At 36.9% G+C, this 23,970-nt stretch overlaps 1 long non-coding RNA gene across 2 annotated transcripts in view; it reads left to right on the top strand.

Annotated features, from left to right (window-relative positions):
• LOC113181830 (uncharacterized) overlaps positions 1 to 13,947 on the top strand; it is a 38,783-nt gene extending 24,836 nt beyond the window's left edge. The window contains exons 6-8 of one of the 2 annotated variants that reach the window (XR_013344321.1): positions 475 to 547; positions 11,919 to 12,005; positions 12,362 to 13,947. This is a non-coding gene — a long non-coding RNA (uncharacterized LOC113181830). The remainder of the gene's footprint in view (positions 1 to 474; positions 548 to 11,918; positions 12,006 to 12,361) is intronic. The other variant, XR_003300633.2, reaches the window with a different exon arrangement.
• Positions 13,948 to 23,970: the final 10,023 nt, after the last annotated feature.

Raw genomic sequence — 23,970 nt, 5'->3', positions numbered from 1 at the left:
GTTTGCTGGGGCCCCTTTGGCTGTGGCTCTCAACAATACCATAAAAGAGGTAGCCTGTAAGCAAAAAGTGGTCCCTCACCAGTCATGAGAACTACTAACACTTCAATCTTTGACTTCCTAGCTTCTAGAAATGTGAGAAATAAATTCTATTGTGGTATTTTGTTATAGCAGTTTTAGGTGACTAATACAGGGAAAATTTTGATGAATGGGTGACAGGTGAAAAGGAGACCTTTTACCTTTAAATTTTTAAATTATGGTGAATGTAATCACTATCCAAAAATAAACAGGGGGCTGGGGTTGTGGCTCAGTGGTAGAGCACTTTTCTATCATGTATGAGGCCCTGGGCTCAATTCTTAGCACCACATATAAATAAATAAAATAAAGGTCCATTGACAACTAAAAAAAAACTTTAAAAATAAATAAATATGGTCTATCTTGTAATTTAATTAGTCATTGATATATTTTCAATTTTAGAATAAAAGATAACATCAAGAAAGAGAAAAAGAAGGAAAAGAGGGGAAACGATTACATATGTCACCGTTTTAAGGTATCATATAGTTTTAGAAGATTATGGTGTAATACTTTTGATCATTGGTTTGTATTTTCAATCAGTTTGGTTTGTCAAGATCATAATCACAGTGTCCATGGTGTTAAAGAGAAAATTATGTGTATTATTTTTTCTTGTTAGTTTTATCTATAATATATAGATATTTTAAAATTTAGGTTTACATTGTCATCTCTTAAATATCTGTATTAAGATAAATAGAGTAGACTTGTGTACTCCAAAACAGCAAAAAGACCTATTGCATTATTTTCAATCCATGTACCTTCAAAGAGTAATATTCACTGAACAGTTACCTACTTTTAAATTTTATTTTTTTAAAAAAATATATGTAACATAGCTTCATGTAATGTCCTTGGAATCATTTAGCCTAGTTAAAATACAGAATTACTAGGTCCTTAGAAAAGAAACCTATTGAATAACTATCAAAATAAATATGATAAAAATGACAACATTGGTTTTCATCTTATATTTTATCTTGTGTATAATATAGTTGGGGTAATATGCACTCTTCCAAATCAGGTGCTTATAGATACATTAAGAAATTATTTTAGCTTGTTAAACCTGGTATCCAAACTTGAACACTTCATATTTATAACTGTGACTATATTTCTGTTTGTATTTGTCCAAACTTTTCTACATGTTCCAAAAAGGCAGAGACTTCTAGAGCATAAATGCTGTCTTAAGAGTACAGTTCTCTGACACCCAAAACAGTGATTAATCTGTTTCAAATTAGTAAACCTTGTAAGCCTCCCCAAAAGGAGACAATGGTGTTTGAGTCAAACATCAAAAGATGAATGGATTTTAGTTGGCAGGAAAAAAGGGTAAGAGCATTCCAGGCTGAGGGCAAAGCATTAGCCAAGGCAAAAGGAGCAAAAGTCTATTTTGGATCAGGAAATTTGTAGATGAAACTACAAGGTAAGAGATGGCATGTAACAAATGAGACCAGAGTAAAGTTTTGGGACTAGTTTGAATTTTATTCTGTGGGCAGCAGGAACATTTGAACACTAAAAACAGGAGAAAAAAAATGACATTCTCTAATCTCTTATCTAGAAAGATATGTCAATATCAGAATGATTTGGAAGTAATAACCTACAAAATGTAGTTGTGCCTTAATGAAGAAGAGATATATTAATACAGCCAATTATAGATCAAACTAAAGAGAGTGACTATGGGGTTGATAAGGGAAGAACAAATGGAAGAAATACTGTGTATGACCTGGTATTTGGATATGGAAAGTTTGGAAGACAGTTTTGTAAAAATTCATTGTTTTAATGGAAGAAATCTTATTAAAGGGGCATCCCAAATGTTTTTTTAAAGAGTTTTTTCTTTTTTAAAAAAATTATTTATTTGTTGTAATTTGTTATACATGACAGTAGAATGCATTTCAATTCATAATATACATAGGAGCATAATTTTTCATGTCTCTGATTATACACAAAATATAATCACACCATTTGTGTCTTCATACATGTACTTAGGGTAATGATGTCCATCTCATCTCACCATTTTTCCAACCCCCATGCCCCCTCCCTTTCCCCGTCTCCCCTTTGCCCTTTCTAAAGTTCCTCCATTTCTCCCATGCTCCCCACTGATCCGCATTATGGATCAGCATCCACATATCAGAGAAAACATTTGGCCTTTTGTTTTGGGGGATTGGCTTACTTCACTTAGCATGATATTCTCCAACTCCATACATTTACCTGCAAATGCCATAATTTTATTCTCTTTTAATGCTGAGTAGTATTGCATTGTATATATATACCACATTTTCTTTATCTATTCATCTATTGAAGGACATCTAGGTTGGTTACACAATTTAGCATCTAGATTGGTTCCACAATTTAGCTATTGTGAATTGTGCTGCTATAAACATTAATGTGGCTGTGTCACTGTAGTATGCTGTTTTTAAGTCCTTTGGGTATAAACCAAGGAATGGGATATAGCTGGGTAAAATGGTGTTTACATTCCAAGTTTTCCAAGGAAACTCCATACTGCTTTCCAGATTGGTTGCACCAATTTGCAGTCCCACCAGCAATGTATTAGTGTACCTTTTCCCCACATTCTTGTCAACCCTTATTGTTGTTTGTATTCTTAATAGTGGCCATTATGACTGGTGTGAGATAAAAATCTTAGAGAAGTTTTGATTTGCATTTCTCTAATTGCTAGAGATGTTGAACATTTTTTCATATATTTGTTGATTGATTGTACATCTTCTTCTGAGAAGTGTCTATTCAGTTCCTTGGCCCATTTATTGATTGGGTTATTTATTTTTTTGGTGTTAAGATTTTGAGTTCCTTTTTTCCCCCCATTGATTTTGATATTTTATGAGTGGTTTCTGAAGATGGGGTAAGCTTCTTTTATGAGAACATTTATCCTACCTTAATTTTGTTTTTATTTATTTATTTATTTATTTATTTATATTTGTTCTATATAACAGAAGAAGCATTTCAATTCATATTATGCGTATAGAGCATAATTTTTCATTTGTCTGGTTGTACACAAAGTAGAGTCACACCATTCTTGCCTTCATATATGTACTTAGGATAATGGTGTTCATTTCATTCCACCATCTTTCCTACCCCCATGCCCAAGATTTTTGAGTTCTTTATATATCCTAGAGATTAGTGCTCTATCTGATGTGCATGTGGTGAAAATTTGCTCCCATTCTGTAGGTTCTCTATTCACCTCACTGATTGTTTCTATTGCTGAGAAGAAGCTTTTTAGTTTGAATCCATCCCATTTATTGATTCTTGATTTTATTTATTGTACTATAGAGTCTTATTAAGGAAGTTGGGGCCTAATCTGACATAATGAATATTTGGGCCTACTTTTTCTTCTATTAGGCACATGATGATATAATGACATGATGAATATTTGGGCCTACTTTTTCTCCTATTTCTTCTATCTGGTTTAATTCCTAGGTCCTTGATACACTTTGAGTTGAGTTTTGTGCATGGTAAGAGATAGGGACTTAATTTTATTTTGTTGCATATGGAGTTCCAGTTTTCCCAGAACCATGTGTTGAAGGGGTTATTTTTTCTCCAATATAGGTTTTTGGCACCTTTGTCTATATAAGATAACTGTATTTATGTGCATGTGTCTCAGTGTCCTCTACTCTGTACCATTGGTCTACAAGTCTATTTTGGTGCCAATACCATGCTGTTTTGTTTCTATTGTTCTGTAGTAGAGTTTAAGGTCTAGTATAGTGATGCCACTTGCTTCACTCTTCTTGCTAAGGATTACTATTCTGAGCTTCTTATTTTTTCAGATGAAGTTCATGACTGCTTTTTCTATTTCTATGAGAAATGTCATTGGGATTTTGATTAGAATTGTATTAAATCTGTAGAGAGATTTTGGTAGTATGGTCATTTTGACAATATTAATTCTGCCTATCCAAGAACAAGGGAGATCTTTTCATCTTCTAAGGTCTTCTTTAATTTTTTCTTTAGTGTTCTGTACTTTTCATTGTAGAGGTCTTTTACCTCTTTCGTTAAGTTAATTCCCAAGTATTTTTTTGAGACTATTATAAATGGGGTATAATTTTCCTAGTTTCTCTTTCAGAGGATTTGTCACTGGTATACAAAAATGCCTTTGATTTGTAGGTGTTTATTTTATATCCTGCTACTTTGCTTGAATTCATTTATTAGTTCAAGAAGTTTTCTGGTGGAATTTTTTGGCTTCTCTAGGTATGGAATCATGTCCTTGGCTAATAGTGATAGTTTGAGTTCTTCTTTTCCTATCAGTATCCCTTTAATTTCTTTTGTCTGTCTAATTGCTCTTGCTAGAGTTTCAAGAACTATGTTAAATAGAAGTGGTAAAAGAGGGCATCCCTGTCTTGTTCCAGTTTTTAGAGGTAATGCTTTCAGGTTTTCTCCATTTAGAATAATGTTGGCCTTGGGTTTAGCATAGATGGCTCTTGCAATATTGAAATGTTTCTGTTATCCCTCATTTTTCTAGTGTTTTGAACATGAAGGGGTGCTGTACTTTGTTGAATGCTTTTTCTTCATTGATTGAGATGATCATATGATTCTTATGTTTAAATCTACTGATGTGATAAATTACATTTATTGATTTCCATATGTTGAATCAACATCCCTGGGATGAACCTCACTTAATTATGATGCACTATCTTTTTGACATGCTTTTATATTCAATTTGACAGAATTTTATTGAGAATTTTTGCATCTATATTAATTAGAAATATTGGTCTGAAGTTTTTTTTGATGTTTTAGAATCAGCATGATATTTGCCTCATAAAATGAGTTTGCAAGTGTTCCCTCTTTTTCTATTTCATTAAATAATGAAAAAAATTTGAGGAGTATTAGTATTAGTTCTCATTTGAAGGTCTTGTAGAACTCAGCTGTGTGTCCATCTGGTCCTGGGTTTTTCTTGGTTGTTAGGTTTCTGGTGGCATCTTCTATTTCATTGCTTAAAATTGATCTGTTTAAATTGTGTATATCATCCGGATTCAGTTTGGGCAAATCATAGGACTCTAGAAATTTGTCGATGCCTTCAATATTTTCTACTTTATTGGAGTACAAATTTTCAATATAATTTGTAATTATCTTCTGAATTTCTGTAGTGTCTATTGTGATATTTCCTTTTTCATCATGGATATTAGTAATCTGAGTTTTCTCTCTCCTTCTCTTCATTAGCACGGCTAAGGGTTTATCAATTTTCTTTATTTTTTTCAAAAAACCAAATTTTTTTGTCAATTTTTTTAGTTGTTTCAATTTCATTTATTTCAGCTCTGATTTTAATTATTTCCTGTCTTCTGCTGCTTTTGGTGTCAATTTGTTCTTCTTTTTCTAGGGCTTTGAGATGTAATGTTAGGTCATTTATTTGTTGACTTTTTCTTCTTTTAAAGAATAAACTCCATGCAATGAACTTTCCTCTTAGTACTGCCTTCAGAGTGTCCAAAAGATTTTGATATGCTGTATCAATGTTCTTATTTAACTCTAAGAATTTTTTAACCTCCTCTTTGATGTTTTTTGCAACCCATTGTTCATTCAATAACATATTATTTAGATTTCAGGTGTTGGAGTAGCTTCTATTTATTATTTTATCATTGATTTCTAATTTCATTCCATTATGATCTGATAGAATGCAGGGTAGTAGTTCTACTTTTTTGTATTTGCTAAGAGTTGCTTTGTGCCTCACATGCAGAAGGCCTTGGGTTCAATCCCCAGCACCACATAAAAAAAAAAAGAGTCGCTTTGTGGCATAATATATGTTCTATTTTAGAGAAGGATCCATGTACTGCTGAGAAAAAAGTATATTCACTCATTGATGGATGAAAATGTGTGTGTGTGTGTGTGTGTATGTATATGTATATATATATATATATATATATATATATATATATATATATATAATGATTGGGTTATTTATTTTTTTGGTGTTAAGATTTTTTAGTTCCTTTTTTTTCCCCATTGACTTTCATATTGTATAAGTGGTTTCTTAAGATGGGGTAAGTTTCTTTTATGAGAACATTTATCCTACCTTAATTTTGTTTTTATTTACTTATTATTTATTTATTTTATTCTAATTGGTTATATATGACAGAAGAATGCATTTCAATTTATATTATGCATATACAGCATAATTTTTCATGTGTCTGGTTATATATATATATAATACATATATATATATATATATAATACATATATATATATATAATACATATATATATATATATATATATAGTGTTTTTAGAAACACTATCTCCCTATCTCCCTATCTTTTGCTTCCTGTATTTGCTTATGTAGTTTGTTATCAAATTGATTTTATATATATATATATATATATATATATATATATATATATATATATATATATAAAATCTGTTAAGTCTAAGTTATTGATTGTATTATTGAGTTCTATAGTTTCTTTGTTCAGCTTTTGTTTGGAAGAGCTATCCAGTGGTGAAAGGGGTATGTTAAAGTCACCCAGCATCTTGAGCTTGAGAAGAATTTGTTTGATGAATGTATATGCTCCATTGTTTGGGGCATATATATTTATAATTGTTATGTCTTTTTGACATATGATTTCTTTAAGCAGTATAAAATATCCTCCTTTATCCCTTTTGATTAACTTTGGCTTGAAGTCTACTTTATTTGATATGATGATGGAAACTCTTGCTTGTTTCCACAGTCCATGTGAGTGGTGTATTTTTTTTTTTTTTTAAAGAGAGAGTGAGAGAGGGGAGAGAGAGAGAGAGAGAATTTTTTTTTAATGTTTTTTATTTTTTAGTTCTCTGTGGACACAACATCTTATTGTGTATGTGGTGCTGAGGATCGAACCCGGGCCGCACGCATGCCAGACGAGCGCGCTACCACTTGAGCCACATCCCCAGCCCAGAGTGGTGTATTTTTTTTTACCAACCTTTCACCTTCAGTCTGTGGCTGTCTTTTCCTATGAGATGATTTTCTTGGAGACATCATATTGTTTGGTCTTTTTTTTAAAAAATCTAATCTGCCAGTCTATGTCTTTTGATTCGTGAGTTTAGGCCATTAACATTTATTCGGGGTTATTATTGAGACAGGATTTTTATTCCCAGTCATTTTTGTTTATTTTTGGTATTTAATATGACTTGGTTTCTCTTTTGATTGGTTTTCCCTTTAGTGTAATACCTCCCTTTGCTGATTTTCATTGTTGTTTTTCATCTCTTTCTCCTAGAATATTTTGCCAAGGATGTTCTGTAGTGCAGTCTTTCTAGTTGTAAATTCTTTTAACTTTTGTTTATCATGGAATGTTTTTACTTCATCATCAATCTAAAGCTTAATTTTGCTAGATATAAGATTCTTGGTTGGCATCCATTTTCTTTCAGAGCTTAATATATGTTGTTCTAGGTGCTTCTAGCTTTCAGAGTCTGGGCTGAAAAATCTGCAGATAACATAATTGTTTTCCCCCTATATGTAATCTGATTTCTTTCTCTATGGCTTTTAACATTTTCTCTTTATTCTGTATGCTAGGCATTTTCAGTATAATGTGCCTTGGTGAGGATCTGTTGTAATTTTGTACATTGGGTGTCCTGTAAGCCTCTTGTATTTGATTTTCCAATTAATTCTTCATGTTTGGAAAATTTTCTGATATTATTTCATTATATAGATTATTCATTCCTTTGGTTTGGAACTCTATTCCTTCCTCTATCCCAATAACTCTTAAATTTTGTTTTTTATGTTAGACCATAATTCTTGAATGTTCTGCTCATGGTTTCTTACCATCTTCACTGTGTGGTCAACATTCTTTTCAAGATTATATATTTTATCTTCATTATCTAAGGTCCTGTCTTCCAAATTATCTAATCTTATGGTGGTGCTTTCTGTTGAGTTTTTAATTTGGTTTATTGTTTCTTTCATTTCAAGGATTTCTGTTTGTTTTTGTTTTTGTTTTTTTAGAAACTCTATCTCCCTATTGAAATAATCTTTTGCTTCCTGTATTTGCTTTCTTATATTATCTAGAACTACATATTTGCTTATGTAGTTCTTTATTGAATTGATCTTTTGCTGCCTGTATTTGCTTTCTTATATTATCCTTTAATTCACAGAACATTTTAATTGTGTACATCCTGAACACCTTGTTTGTAATTTCTTCTGTTGTGCTGGCCATGGATCCTAATAATGTAGTATCTTGGTTTGTTTAGGGCACTTTCTTCTCTTGTTTTTTCATGTTGTTTGTATCTTCCTTTCTAGCACTCTGGATCTGAGGAATTACAGTTTTTACCCTATAGGCTTATAGTGTCCCTGCAAGGTTCCAATACCTTTCCTTTAAGGGGCAGAACAATATTAACAGATCTCAATACAAACTATATACTACCTTAAACCAAATAGCTGCTATTAAACATTTAGGTTTTGTCACAATATACAGAAATGGAGAGTTCAGTTATTATCTACAATATAAATAGTAGGTTTGCAAAAGGATCTACAGTTTCAGATGGTGGACAAAGATCTGGGGATGAGGTGTAGGATGAGATATTGAGGGGGTGGGGTGGGAGGTGAGGATATAGATTTATTAGATCTTAGGAAGCATGAAAGAGGAATATAGAGAGGTTGGTTAGTATCAGGAGAAGAGAGAGAAAGTGATTTGGGGGAGACAAGTAAGAGGGAAGACAATAGAGTATAGAAAACAAACATAAATAGTAAAAAAAAATTAAAAATGTAAAAATAGGAGATAAGAGAATATACAACACAACTGTACCATACTATTCACACATCCCAGTCTTCAGTAGACTAATTCATGAAAAGTACTTGATTTCACAAATGTTGGGAATGTGACAGTGGGAGAAGAGAGAGAAAAGAGAAAAAAAAAATTTTTTTTGTAGGAAAATACAAGGATTGTTTTTGTTGGAGATCAGTATCTTTTCTGCTTCCCTTTTCATCCAATAGGTGGGGTTGTCTGTTGTTTGCTGGTATCTCCACCCTCAGGATGGTGAAGTTTATTAGTATGGGAGGGTTGGTCTTGGGGGTGGAGTTCCTGGAGGCAGGATAAAGCACTTGCCATTCTGATGGGAGATTGCATCCCAACTGTCTTCTTTGGGGCCCACTCTTGTGATGTGGGCATTTTATCTCCTTATATGACCTGTAGACCTCACAATTCCTGGTCTCTAATTTAGTCTCAAACTGTATCTCACTCACCACTTCCCTTTCTACTTCCCAATAGGGAACCTTTCTCACCAGAGGTCTTGTGTGCTGTGCTCTGAGGGCTGTGCACCCTTCCTGCAGAGCTGTTTTGTTTTGGGCAGTTCAGGACCAGGTTTGGGAGCTATAGACTGGATGTGTGGCTGCAAACACTGTGCTGGGTTAGTGCTGCTGGGTAGAGGCAGGAGTTGGGGACTATAGGTACCTTGATATTGCTTCTATGCACCAGCTGGTGTCCCAAGCTGGGAGTTGTCCCAAGCTTGGAGTTGCCCCAACTAAAGATGACAACAAAGATGGAGGCAGCTGCTTTAAGTGATGGGGTGTTGGGTGGGGTGGGGTCGAACGGTGGCATTGAGCAGCATTTTCAGAGACATAGCTCTGTGGTATGCAGTGTTGTGGCTGGTGGCTGTTTCCAGACCCTGTGCCATGTCCCCAGGTACAGGCTACCACATGTATGGGATTATGGCAGTGGTTGCAGTGTCACAAGATGGAGGTGACTGGGGGAGCCTCATGTTGGTAGATTAGGGTCCACACGGGAGTGGCAGCCAGAAGTCTTGCACATGGGCAATGGCTGGGTGTCCAGCGTGGGAGCTGCGGCCAGGATTCCTGCTTGAGTGCTGATGCCTGTGGTCCTACTCAGGCACCTGGAGGTCCTGTGTGGGTGAGTGGCCAGGAGTCCTGCACTGACACTTAGGCCTGAAGACCTGTGCGAGCACAGCAGCCATGATTCCTGCACTTGAGCAGCTGTTGGATGTCCTCTAATAACTCACAGAGAAACAGTATTTCCACTACTTGAATCACAGGTCACAGAGCGACACAGAATGCAGCCCCCCTCGGGCCCGCCATCTTGGAACCTTCTCCCAAATGGTTTTTGAATACTCTGCACAAAGTTCTATAATTTAAGGCAGTAAAATTTTAGGAAATTAAAGTTTTACAAAGTAGACGATTACTTAAAAATAAATATGGTCAAGATAGGTAGATTTCAGGTAGACTTGGCAGCACACAAGTTTTCTTTTTGTTGTTATTAAATCAGGGTCTCAACTATGTTGCCTCAAACTCCTACGCTCCTGCCTCAGCCCTTGTTGGAATAAGTTTTCATACTCAAGTTTCTGGTAAATCATAAATAAACAATAGTGCTATAATATCAACCCACCTTGTATGATTGCTGTCCTTATTGCCACACAATCTCCTAGTTAAATAGCAGAAGAAGTAGAATCCTATTAATAAGTAATAATAACCATATCAAATTATGTAATTAATATTTGTAGGATAATAGGTTTAAATACAGAGGGCTTATTTCCTAGGAAAAAAGGGAATAAGAATGTTTCTAATAGCAATTTAAGAGTTAAGAATCTCAAAATAACCATTGCATATAAAAAGGTATGTTTATGCCAAGAAACATTTTATTTATGTTCAGCACACACTTTTACTGAAAGTTCTAAGAAATTCCTACATTGAAAATGTGTTCATTTGGTAGGAAACTGAAGCTAAATGAAGTAACTTTTCCTGAAAAACTCATGGAGACCATAAATCTAACATCTATGCAAGCACTCTATAGTAAATTATTTCATTATGGTGGGGCATTCCATTATATAATTGACAGGCTGAAATTTGCTACAAAGTTGACAACTATTATAAGGATTTGGATGATTACAAGTGGGTTTTTCCCCCTTTAAAATCCATAGCACAAATAGTTGCACATGTTGGGGTCAATCAGTGAGTGTGCTCTCAAAAAAATAAAAATGAAGAGCTGGGGCTCAGTGGTAGAGCACTTGCCTCACACATATGAGGCACTGAGTTCAATCTACAGCACCACATAAACATAAATTAATAAACAGATATTGTGTCCATCTACTACTAAAAAAAATTTGTTTAATAAAATAAAAATGAAACTTTTAACTTCTCAGTGCTTATTAATGATAAAATGTAAACTTGCTTCTCCTTCAGTCATCCTTTTTTAAGTAAATTTAGTACCTAAGCCTGACCTGGAGGTCATTCTCAATTCTCTTTCTAGACTAACATCACCACCACATCCACATTCAGTTAGTGATAGTCTCTGCAGGTTTGCCCTCTTAAAAATTCTTCCCCCCTTCTCAGCCTACAAAGATTAAAAAATGAATCTTCAAATCAATTCCCAGCCTCCCTTGAAGCCAGGAATAGCCATCTGGCATGATTCTGGCTAGCAATTTAAAGCAAAATTCTTATCCTTTAGAAACATAATTCTGATAAAAAGATTCGGTTAGGTACCAAAGTTTTATTTAACTCAGTGAAGGAGGGAAACAGCAGGAAGAAAAAAATCTAAATGTTTAAATGGTAATATTAAAAACTTGGAAATTGTTGTTTTTATAATGAGTGGAAGAAAAAAAAAAGGAGTGCTGAGATAAGATCACTAAATTAGGTACAAAAGTGGTTCAAGTCCTGTGGGGGAGGACAAACCAGAATCTTTAAGGTTATCCTTTCTACTGAACAGGAAAAAAAAATTATCCCCACTCATCTATTTCATTGGAGTTAGCCTCTAACTGTAGAGTTGTTTGTTATGTAAATATGTGAGCTGTGAGCATAAACCATAGGAAGTACTGTGTTAGAATTACCTTCCCTGGAGATTTAAATGACTGCTTAGCAGACTTTTTTTTTTTTTTTTTTAACACTGGAGTTGGAACCCAGGTGCACTCTACCACTAAGCTACATCCCCAGCCCTTTTTATTTTGACACAGGGTTGTCAAGGGTCTTGCTAAGTTGCTGAGGCTGGCCTCAAACTTGCAATCCTCCTGCCTTAGCTTCCGGAGTCACTGGGATTGCAGGTATGTGCCACTGTGCCTGGCTTAGCAGCTTCTTAAACAGTGCTATTGCATGACATTAATTAATTAATTAATTAATTAATTCCAAGTTTTGAATATTTTCCTCCATAATTGTAATAGTAGACACTGAACTTTACACAGAGTTAAAGCTTCTTCCCTTCTCTGCATTATTCTCTATTATTACTTCAGGAACATTTGCTGGGAATTTGAAGCTCTAGTGTTAATCTAACTTACTTTTCCAGATTTAACATGCTCTGGTCTTAACACAATGATGTTTTCTATTGTCAGTATCAAGAAAAGTATAAGTAGATACAGCAAGTAATGAATCTATTCTAATCAAATCTACTTTTTGTCTGCAGAGGGGCTGAAACCAGGTGAACCTTTTGATTTCCAAACTTCAGACTTTGGTGTAAGCTAATCAAATGAGGATGCAAATTCCAGCACTGTGAAACCAACAGAAACATCAAAGAACTCAAAGAAACAAACATCTCTTGCACTAAGTCTAGACTCTCAAAACCAATCCATGTCCTCTGTAACCACACAATAAAGAGTTTGGAAATCATATTTTATGTTTTGAAGGCCCATATGCAATACTTGGGAGCCTGAAGTCCAAACCAGTTGTGGCAGTTTCAGAGTGCTTATTCCATATTCAAATGCTTTATAAAGAAGGAAGAGACCCACCCACAAAAATGGGGTCCTAATTAGAATAAGGTATATCCTATGTTTGTATAATTTTATCAAAATGGATTCTACTATCATGTATAAGTAAGTAGAACTGATGAAACAAAATTTTAAAAAAAGAAGGAAGAGAATGAGTCTGATCTCTTGAATATTATGCCTAATAAAGGAATAGAAAATACTTTTGCTGAAGTCCTACACAAAGCAGAAGACTTACAGATGGCATGAAGAAGGTAAAAGCTTATCCATATACTTTTTTAGTTTTTCTTAGCAGGTTTTATGTTTCCATTTCTCAATAATATAATTTCTTTCTACAAGAGTTATAGATTTGGGGGCTGGGGTTGTGGCTCAGTGGTAGAGCGCTGACCTAGCATGTGTGAGGTACTGGGTTCGATTCTCAGCACCACATATAAATAAATGAATAAAGTAAAAGTCCATCAACATCTTTAATTTTTTTTTAAAAAGGATTATAGATTTTTTCATAATTACAAATAAAATTTGGTTTGAGAACATGATGTGATGTTCCTTTACTTTAACTTTAGATACTGGTTAGGAGTTTTCAAACAAAACTTTTTAGCTCTAAAAATAATTATCATGTTTTATAAAATAAAAATACAGAGAAAAGTTCCAGTGTAGCCTTTGTGTTGCTTCTGACACTTTTACAAATACTTGGACTTTTTCCTCCTTTAGGTTTGGGGTGAATGTGTAGCCAATGATAGTTACTTTTAAAATAGACTCCTGTTAAAAGTGAAGGATGGAAGAGGGGGCTAAGTTTTTTTTTAATTAGAAATTGAGATATTATTACCTTATTATTGAGGCAAACCATTTAAAAATCTTGAGTCTCATTCTTTGCTAGATTTTAATATGTTATACATATTAACATAATGTAGTATTGTTACTGATTAGAATTCCTTAAAGGAGTTTTTATTTTCCCCACTGATATTAACTTAAAGAAAAATTGTAATAAGATTGTACATGTTATTGTATATGGTTATAGAGATAATTTGGCCAACAACTGATAGACATCATTTCTTCCTATATTTTCTTGGGCATCTAGTATTTATGTATGAAAAAAGTTATTTCTTTATGTTTGAGGTGATGACATTTCTTAACTGTACCAGCAGAGAAAACAGTTTGTTCTTCATTATTGTATTTACTGAAGAAATAAAGGCGGGCTGGGGATGTGGCTCAAGTGGTAGCATGCTTGCCTAGCATGCGTGAGGCACGTGGTTCAATTCTCAGCACTACATAAAAATAAAATAAAGATATTGTGTCTACTTAAAACTAAAAAATAAATATTTTTAAAAAGAAAAGAAATAAAGGCAACTTCCTTTACAAATGTATTGTTTTCTTTTTTCCTGGAAGATTAATTTTTATAATTATGGGATAATTGTGGTGTCTTCAAAAAGCATAATAAAATGTAGGCATTAGAATGTAGTTATTTCAAAAAATTTTCTGTTATTTATAGATAAATTAAAATAGAAGCCATGCCCTCTGGAGGAGACAGTAACAGAAGCAGTATGACCAGATACGGTTGGAGTAGTGCATCACTTTCTTTCTGAATTCTTTTCTAACTCAAAGCTTCTATTTACTTACTCACGTAAATAGTGCTGATGGTGAATCAAACTGTGATAATGCTTTCCAGAATAAACGTTAAATTTACTGAAAGAGTCTTAAAAAAAAAAACAAGAGAGGGAGTATTTCAAAAGAGGGAAAATTTAAAAAAAACATTTTAAAATATGTTTAGTAGAAAAAAAACTGGATTACAATTAAGAGACTTGAGCTCTAGTGCTGATTTGTTCCTATCAAGTTGTTGTCTTTCCCATTTTCTCCATGAGCAGAAGCTGATATACAGGAAGCTGATGCCTCACCAAAGACCTTGGCTAAAGAAGGAGATAAGACAAGAAGAAAACCCTGTCTTTTAACATGCCAAGGTAATTTTATCCTTGTAATAAATATAATAAACTAACATTTAATATTCTTAACTATTTTAGTCAGCTTTTCAGTCTCTGTGACAAAAGACCTGGCAAGAACAATTTTAGATGAGAAAACGTTTATTTGCACTCATGGTTTCAGATGCCTCAGTCCATCTCCATTGCTCTGGACCCAAGGTCAGGCAGAACATCATGGTGGCAGGGTGTGGAAGAGGAAAGCAGCCTAGGACATGACAACCAAGTAGCAGAGAGAGCTCTGCTCACCAGTGACTTACCTCCTCCAGCCACCTCCCCACCTGCCTAAAGATATTGCCAGTTAATTTATATCAGTGGATTAATATACCAAGTAGGTTAAAGCTCTCATAACCCAATCAGCTCACCTCCAAATTCTCTTGCATGATCTCACATATGGGCTTTGGGGGACATCTCATATCCAAACTATCACATTAACCCATCAAGGCCCAATCCTGTAAATATTTCAATGATACTGACACAGGTGTATTAAAATACATTGGAAACAATAATCTATAGCTTATGTAATAATTATTGTACTATAATATAATTATATAATTATGTAATATACTATATTTAAGTCCTTTTTTTGGGGGGGGGGTACCAGGGATTGAACTCAGGGGCTCGCGGCACTAAGCCACATCCCCAGCCCTATTTTGTATTTTATTTAGAGACAGGGTCTCACTGAGCTGCTAAGCACCTCACCATTGCTGAGGCTGGCTTTGAATTCACAATTCTCCTGTCTCAGCCTTCTGAGCCACTGGATTACAGGTGTGCACCACTGCATCTGGCTATTTTTAAGTTCTTATAAGTGTTCCACATCTGGGACAGTGGGACAAAATGGGTTAATATATGAAGCCCTAAAAGCTCAATTAGAGAAAGAGTCAAAATATTTGACTAGGCAATTCATAAGATCATGCAAATTGCTAATATGTATCCCTTTTCATGTTCAAGAAGAAAGGGAAGAAAGGGTTCTATACAACCCATCCCCAGTCAGTCACTTCTACCTGCTGTATTCAACCTTCTCAATCTCTCCCCTATCCCCTCATCTCTGCCTTATGAATAGTGTCCACTGTAGACATCCAATAATTGTCATCCTCTACAAACCTAAATCCTCAGGTTTATAAGAAACAGTCTAGATCCCATTATCTTCACCATCTTTGCAGTTGCTGTAAAATGGTATTTGCAGCATGGCTTGCAGAATTTCATCTCACCTCCAAGCTGCTCCTCAATTCCACCAAGGAAATGAGAAATATCCATCATAGATGATAGGCAGCTATGTGATATGCAACCTTGCAACCATCTGTCTGAGATCACACGAGGCTATCATAGAAGTTCCACAGAGTATTAATTTCTTATTGAGATAAAATCACTCAGGCATGTGTTAGATCCATATAGCTTCAGAGAGGACAGCAGAATTGTCTGAGTCTTCCAGAAAGCATCATCCAAAACCATGATTTTTATAGCTTTGGCTGTACAATGGAATTAACTGGAAAGATTTCTAAAAAACCAATGCCTGGGTTCCATCCTGAGTTTCTGATTTAGACAGTCTAGGGTACAACCTGGATCATGTGACATTTGAAGGCTCCTAAGTGATCTAACATGCAGCCAAGCATGGGAACCACAGATCTGAAAGAGTAGGTAAATTGATCTCAAGAAAAAATTTAAAGCCAAGTCAGAATACTCCAGGAGAAGAAGGGTGAAAAGTGAAAAGTACTCTTGCATGTGTTCAATTGACTTCCTGTTATTCATTCTAAATGAAGGGAAGATCATCACAGACAACTGTAAGATCTTAGATTTGAAAGTTCCTTTATACTTTGCAAAGCATTTGATCTTATTTTAACCTCCCCACAAGCCTGGGAAGCAGACAGCTGAGCTTATCAGACAGATGAACAGTAGCTTCAAAGAGGTGAAGGTTTTGCAAAGATGTTAAGAGGGAGATTCATTTTGTTGGACTCTGATCCAGAATGTTCCACAGTCCAAAAAATTCAAACAATTTTATATGTTCAGTTAAACATTTTTTTTTCACCCTCCAAAGGGCGAAACTTTACTCATGGGTAAAGAACAGAAATATTTTATTTATTTGATTTTTCAGTGCCAGGGATGGAGTTCAAGGGCTTGTGTGCTACCAGAACAGGTGATTTTTAAGTGAACATGGAGTGGCAGAGAAAGGAAAAAAAGAACCAAAGGAAGGAAAGAAAAGAAAGAAAATTTCCTCAGAAAGAAAAATGAACAGCTGCCATTCATTTCTTCTTGCATATATCTACATCTGGCCAAAAGACTGATATGCAGCAGGAGATTAGAAAGGTAAAGGAACTTTCTAGTTTTCTCATCCAAGAGACCATCAGCTGGAACCTTTTATGTGGCCCTTGAAGCAAGAGTATAGGCAGGGTGGAAGCTTCTGTGAGTCACCTCGGTAAGGGATTAAAGTATGCTTTAAGTTCTCTGAAAGAACTAAGATGATTTTACAACAGTAATAAGGAAAACCATTTTAATATTAAGCTATTCGGATTTCCAAAGAGTAATTTTTAGACCTTTGAGATTTCAATTGCTCTCATTCAAAGATTTGGGGGCTGGTTTGGAGGAAGCAATCTAATCTGTTTTTCCCATCCACTTCGTTGTAGCAATAGCACTCCCTTCCAGTTCACATGTTTCCCATGGGGCTGTGATCTAGCACTCCAAGTTCTCAGATAGGCATGTGATCCAGGTTGGGTCATAGCACCCCCACATCCAATAGTGGCAGTCATCCCAAGCAGGAACAATTAATGTGTGTGTTGTTTATAGATCAATAATCTTAGAATCTGCAAAGATAATTCCCAAATTGGGTGGTTTGTAATTCCTGTTTCATTCCATGTGGTCATTCAGGGACTCAGATTCCTTTGATCTTGTGACTGTCCTCTCTTCCGGGGCCTTGGAGTCCTATTCATTCATCCAGAGAATGGGGAAAGAAGATAATCACATTGGGGTCATGAAACATGTGGAGCCTTTCACATCTAACCACCTTCCATCAGCCAGATTCTGTCCCATGGCCCTCCCAAGGCAAGGGGGAGTGGGAATGCCATCTATTATGAGCCCAGGAGAATAAAGAAGCAGGTTTGGTGAAGAACAGCTGACCAGGCACTGCCTCAAGGTCTTTTTCTGGGATTAGTATCTGGGGTATTGGGAGTGCTAAACTGGGGTCACATCAGCCCAGGTACCAGCAGTTATCTTTCCTAGCTGCAGAGAGTGATGTGACCAGACTAAAAGAAGAGTCACCCTCCATGCAAAGGAAGGCAGTACACAAGAGGAAGGAAGAGAGAGTGAGGAGGAGACAGGATGGAGATGGAGGTGGGGTGAGAGGGAAAAAGAGGAGGAAGAGAAGGAGGAGGACAAATTCCACTGTATGCACCTGGAAATACCCATTATACATAATCTTCAGCTACTTAAGTGCAAAATTACATCTGAAGCCTCTTGTTTAAGAATTATGAAAAATTTCAAGGGAACAGCAAAAACAAACCAAGCGTGGGACCTTTCCAAGCCCTGCATGAGTAAATCACACACACATAAAGCTAAGAGTCACATATGTCCTTTCATGTTTTTACATGTGTTGCTTTTATAGGATTGGTGGCATGTTAGATTTGTTCAAACCAGCATCACCTCTAACATGAGTAAGGTGCTGTTTTACAATATTAAGATGGCTGTGAGTTAACTGGGTGATGGGAATTTCTTAACTCCAATATAATCGTATGGGGCCACTATTGTATATGTGGTCTGCACTAGTTGAACTGCCATTACCTGATGCACAACTCTATTTCCAGAGTCATCCCACCTCTCTTTCTCCAGAGGACCTGTTGCCTGGCAGATCAAAATATTAAGCATAAATATATTTCTTGAGGCCTACATTATATGAGGAAAATAAGGGATTTTAGCAATCTGGATTCACTTTGAGTCTACATGCATTTCAGTCATTTGACCAAAGAAGCCCTTGGGAAATCTCTCCCCAGGAAGCCCCTTCTGGAGTGATTCAGAGAACTAAAAGCTCAGCTCTGTCTTTTTTTTTTTTTTTTTTTTTTTTGAGAGAGAGAGAGAGAAGGATCATCTTACTATTCTTTTTTTTTAAGAGAGAGAGAATTTTAATATTTATTTTTTAGTTTTCGGCGGACACAACATCTTTGTTTGTATGTGGCGCTGAGGATCAAACCTGGGCGGCATGCACATGTGAGGCTCTGGGTTCAATCCTCAGTACACATTAAATAAATAAATAAAATAAAGATATTGTGTTCATCTACAACTTAAAAAAATTCCTTTTTAAATAGACATAACTGTCAGGAGTGATGGCACATGCCTATAATTCCAGTGATTCAGGAGCCTGAGGCAGGAGGATCGAGAGTTCAAAGCCACCCTCAGCAACAGTGAGGCTCTGAGCAACTCAGTGAGACCCTGTCTCTAAATAAAATACAAAAATAGGGCTGGGGATGTGGCTCAGTTTTTGAGTGTCCCTGAGTTCAATCCCTGGTACCCACCCCCCCCCCCCGCAAAAAATATGACATAACCTTTTTTTATTACCTACCTTTGTGAATTCTTGATGTTTCCCTTGAATTGTTCTGATACATTTTAGTGTTTTGTTTCTAAATGGTAAAAAAAGGGGAAAGGCTTTTTGTTCACTATTTGCAGGCATGTCTCAGAAAACAAAGCATATGGATGTGGCAAGTGTTTTCATCAAATGAAAAGTCACATTCCATATACTGTCACTACCACTTGCAGAAATATGATCGTTTGGAAGAGGTAATTAACTTACTGTACATCAACATGGATGTTCCACAGGCCTTCTGGCCTACCATGGAAATAAACAGCACTATATGACCAAGTATAAAACAATGTGCACAAAGATGCGGCCCCAGCGGTGCTGGCAGCGGGGGAGCCGGGTTTACTATTGTGTCAGGATGGTGTTGTGCTGCTCACTGAAATAATTCTGCAGAGAAAATAGCCTGCTCTGTGGTTGACCCACTCTGGACCTCAGGTTAACTTAAGCATACCCAGCCATTGTTCCTAACGGAGTCCTCTTACTCCTTGGCAAATACGCCTTCAAGATGTGCCAGTGGTGGTGGGGATGCACGAGTACTTTTTACTGCACAGGCAAACAGAGCTGCTGCTGTTTTAAGACTCAAACAGGATGTATACAGTGAAGGCAGCTTATTTGGGGACTGTAAATCACTCTGGGAACCAGTAGATCCTTCCAGCAGAGGAGTTTAACCTTTTTTATGCTTTTTTATGTTGAAGATCCACGGGATGCCAAGAGAACAGATGATAGGGAAGTGCTGTTCCCCAAAACTAGACCTTCGTGATGTGCGCCTGGCCCTCCATGTCTGGGGCTCTGCATCTGCAGATTCAACCAAGCACATGTCAAAAAATGTTTGGGGAAGGGCTGGGACTGTGGCTCAGCAGTAGTGCACTTGCCTTGCATGTGTGAGGCACTGGGTTCGATTCTCAGCACCACATATAAATAAATAAAATAAAGGTCTATCAACAACTGGGGCGGGGGGGGGGAAGGTTTGGGGGGAAACTTGCATCTGTACCCGCCATGCACAGGCTTTTGTCTCTTGTCCTGGCTCCCTAAGCCACACACTTTAGAACAATGATTTCCCCTACATTTACATTGTATTAGGGGTATTATGAGTCACCTGGGGAGGATTCAAAGTATACAGAGGGATGTCCATGTTATATGCAAATGCTGCACCATTTTGTATCAGGGACTTTAGCAGGCATGGGGTTGGGTATCCTCCAGGTTTCTGGAACTGGGTCCTGGTCCTCCTGCTTGTACCCAGGGGCCTATATTAATTAATATAATACAATAAGTAACAAGATCGGCATCCTGTCAAGTAACCACCAAATTGTCAAGTCATTGGACCAACTGTAGGCCATGTGAAAATGTGTGTGTTTGTTTGTGACAGTGTCACAGGCTCTGCTGATACCACTGTAACTTATTCCTCACATGCCAAATTAAAAGAAATGCCCATTTTCAGTTCTTACGAAAGTATTTTTTTTCTAATTTCCTGAACCCCTGTTTAAGAATGTCTGCTTTAGAAGCTGGGGTGGTGGCTCAGTGGTAGAGAGCTCACCTGGCATGTGTAAGGCACTGGGTTCAGTTCTCAGCAGCAAGTAAAAATTAATAAATAAAATAAAGGTATGGTGTCCATATAAAACAACAACAAAAAAGTAAATAAAAGACTGCTTTTAGGAGCTGGGGTTTGTGTAGTTCATTGATAGATCGCATCTTTAGCATATACAGGGTTCTGGGTTCAATCCCCAGCACTCTGCCCAACAACAAAAGTTCCTGCTTTATAATATACCTTCAGTGAGAGAATATTGTCCCTAAAATGATTAAAATCTACCAGGGAGAGGGACAGAAACATTTATTGATATGATACTGGTTTGTGATGCTCCAAAGAAACCACAGTATGATATAATTATGATACATTATAGCAGGACATGGTGGATCATCAATTTACAGAGACCCGTCTAAAAATAAGGGGCTGGGGATGTGGCTCTGTGGTAGAGCACCCCTGGGTTCAATCCCAGTACCATGCTGGGGTGGGGGGCTGGACTAGGTCCCTTGTCTTATTGTCCTCCTTAACTAGTATCTAAGAACTCAGTTATACAAAATTACATACAAGAGGAAGTGAGGGGAAAGGGAAAAACAGTACAAGGGGGAGGAATGAATTACAGTAGTGGGGGTAGAGAGAGAAGAGGGGAGGGGAGGGGGGATAGTAGAGGATAGGAAAGGCAGCAGAATACAACATAAGTATATCAATATGTAAAGCAATGAAGTGTAACTGATGTGATTCTGTAAGCTGTATACGGGGTAAAATGGGAGTTCATAACCCGCTTGAATCAAAATGTGAAATATGATATATCAAGAACTATGTAATGTTTTGAACAACCAACATTAAAAAAAATTAATAAAAAAAAAAAACAATGTGCAACTGTCTTGTCAATGTGTGGGGTTTGATCAGATCCTCATTCAAAGACATAAACCGCAAGAATCATGTGTTGGGAATAATTATGGAAATTTGAAGATGGATTGGGTACTAGATAATATTAAGGAATTAATATTAATTTGATTAGAAATTATAGCAGTATTGTGGTTAGAAAGAAAAATTTCTTATTCCTTTGGGGTGCATTCTGATGTGTTCAGGAAAGAAATGTCATATGTCTGGGATTTATATTAAAATACCTCACAAAAATTTGATAATCGATAAAATCAAATATGGCAAAATACTCAGAACTATTAAACTTTGGTAATGGATGTATATGGGCTCCTAAAATTTTTCTCTCTGCTATTTTGTTAATTTGAAAATTTCCATAACAAGTCAAAAACACCACGAAGTCAAATAAATGATAGTCATATGTGGTCTAACCCTCACGCCGTCCCCTCTAGGGGCTGCTGGTATTGAGTGGAGTGCTAAAGCACGTCACACAAAGTCCCAAGCATGCCCCACCCTTCCCCTCTAGCTATTGCCCATCACTCATCTGACAGTCATAAGAAGACTCCCACACTCCTTTGTCCTTTTATTCATTGCTCCTGAAAAGCAGAAACAGATATCATTAGTCTCTTTACAACAAACTGAATGTACAGGAACAACCTTCTGACCCTGGTGAGTTTGAGTGTCACTGCTGAATCAGCTGCAGCAGAACATTAGTCATTGGGGAAGCTGGTGGGCTCTGTCACAAGTGAGATTGGCAGAGAAGGTTTTAACTGGTAGTCAGTCACTTAAATTTTGTTTTAAAAGGACACCATGTTGAAAGCCTCAGGTCTTCCTTTTCTCTGGGGAGAACAAGTATGTGTAAGGTGATTGAGAAGAAAGAAAAGAGTAGATGTTCTCTGAGCCAGCCTCTTGAACCTCCTTCCAGGTGAACCATGACCCTCCATTCCTCTAATGAAAACATGCTGATCCTGGTCAGGGCACCCAAAAAGCTCATGGCTTGTAGGCTTTGTTCTTGCTCTCCCTCAACACTGTCACTCCTTCCAACTGGGTGGCTGCTTACCAAGAGTCTCTTCTGTTTGTTCCAAAAACTTGTTGATGCTGGTTGTTCTTATTGATATAATTACAGTACACACAAAGCAATCAGCTGGAGTGTGGAACTCCCATCACTCAACCCATACATGTCACAGAGAAGTGAACATAGCTTGGACCTACATCCAAAGTTTGGCAATTGAATGAACTTTCTAATGTCTTCCAATCAAATACATGTTTATTTTAAGGTGTATATTTTCTTTAAGTGATTCTCAGCTTCTCCCAATTGTTCAATAAGCCAATCAGCTTCTTCATCTTTATAGCACTGAATGAGAGGGTTCCACCATCCAATGATTTTCTGTTCAGATTTGAGTGAAAATCCAAAACCTGATCATTTAAAAAAGATTTTTTTTTTTTTTTTTTTTTTTTTGAGGCTGAGGCAGGAAGAGCACTGGGCCTATGAGTTCAAGACCAGCCTGGGTAAAGTGGCTGTCTCCAAAATAAAAGGAAGGGGGATAAATTTCCACTGAGCTTGGTCAGGAAATATATGAATTCACTCCCTATTGTTTCACTTCCTTTTGGCATTTTATTTAGATTATTAATAAGATCCACTTGCATTTTCTGAGCATGCACTGGTAGTTAGGGACACTTTTCCCCAACCCAGGGGAGGTATTGATCAGACCACAGAAATGGAGATGCACCCCCCTAGGACGTCCCATTATAGCCCAGAATTCAGGGACTCAGGGGCAGAGACTTCAGGAACAATCTGTCTGCCTGTGTGGACCTGGCTGCGCTTTAAGACAGAAGAAGCTGTCCCAGTCTGAGTTCTAGCTTCCTCACTCACTAGCTGACTAGTGGTATGTTGCATCTGCCGGCTCTGCCCGCCCACGAGGCTGTGACCCACCCCCGAGGGATGAGATCAGGAACAGAGAATGGACACTATTCCATAAATCGCTTATCATTACCAAGGAAGGGAATGAAGGATATTCCTAAATTTGGGGTGATATCTTGCAAAAAAAAAAAAAAAGATAGGGCAACTAACTCATTGTAGGAGATGGAGATGGGACTTGGGTCTCTTTATCAAGACCTTGAGACTCTGCGGGGGTGGGGGCGGGGGTGGGGCCGCCTGCCACAGCAGCTTCACGCCCTGACTCTCCTGACTTGGTCCCAAGGTCAGAAAAGGGTGAGATGGGGAGAGGTCGACCCATTTTACAGCAGCATCTTGGGATAGGGACGCCTCTGATCTCTTCATCAGGGTTTGGGGGAGAGGTTCCAGGACGGACGACCAGGTCACCGGCCTATCATGCCCTCCTGCAGGTGTCTCGGCTTTGAACAGGGGCGTGGCCGAGG

The sequence above is a fragment of the Urocitellus parryii genome, chromosome 9, assembly GCF_045843805.1.
Source record: "Urocitellus parryii isolate mUroPar1 chromosome 9, mUroPar1.hap1, whole genome shotgun sequence".
NCBI classification, from domain to species: Eukaryota; Metazoa; Chordata; class Mammalia; order Rodentia; family Sciuridae; genus Urocitellus; species Urocitellus parryii.
Note: the sequence above shows the minus strand (reverse complement) of the source record. Positions and strands in the feature narration are given on the sequence as shown.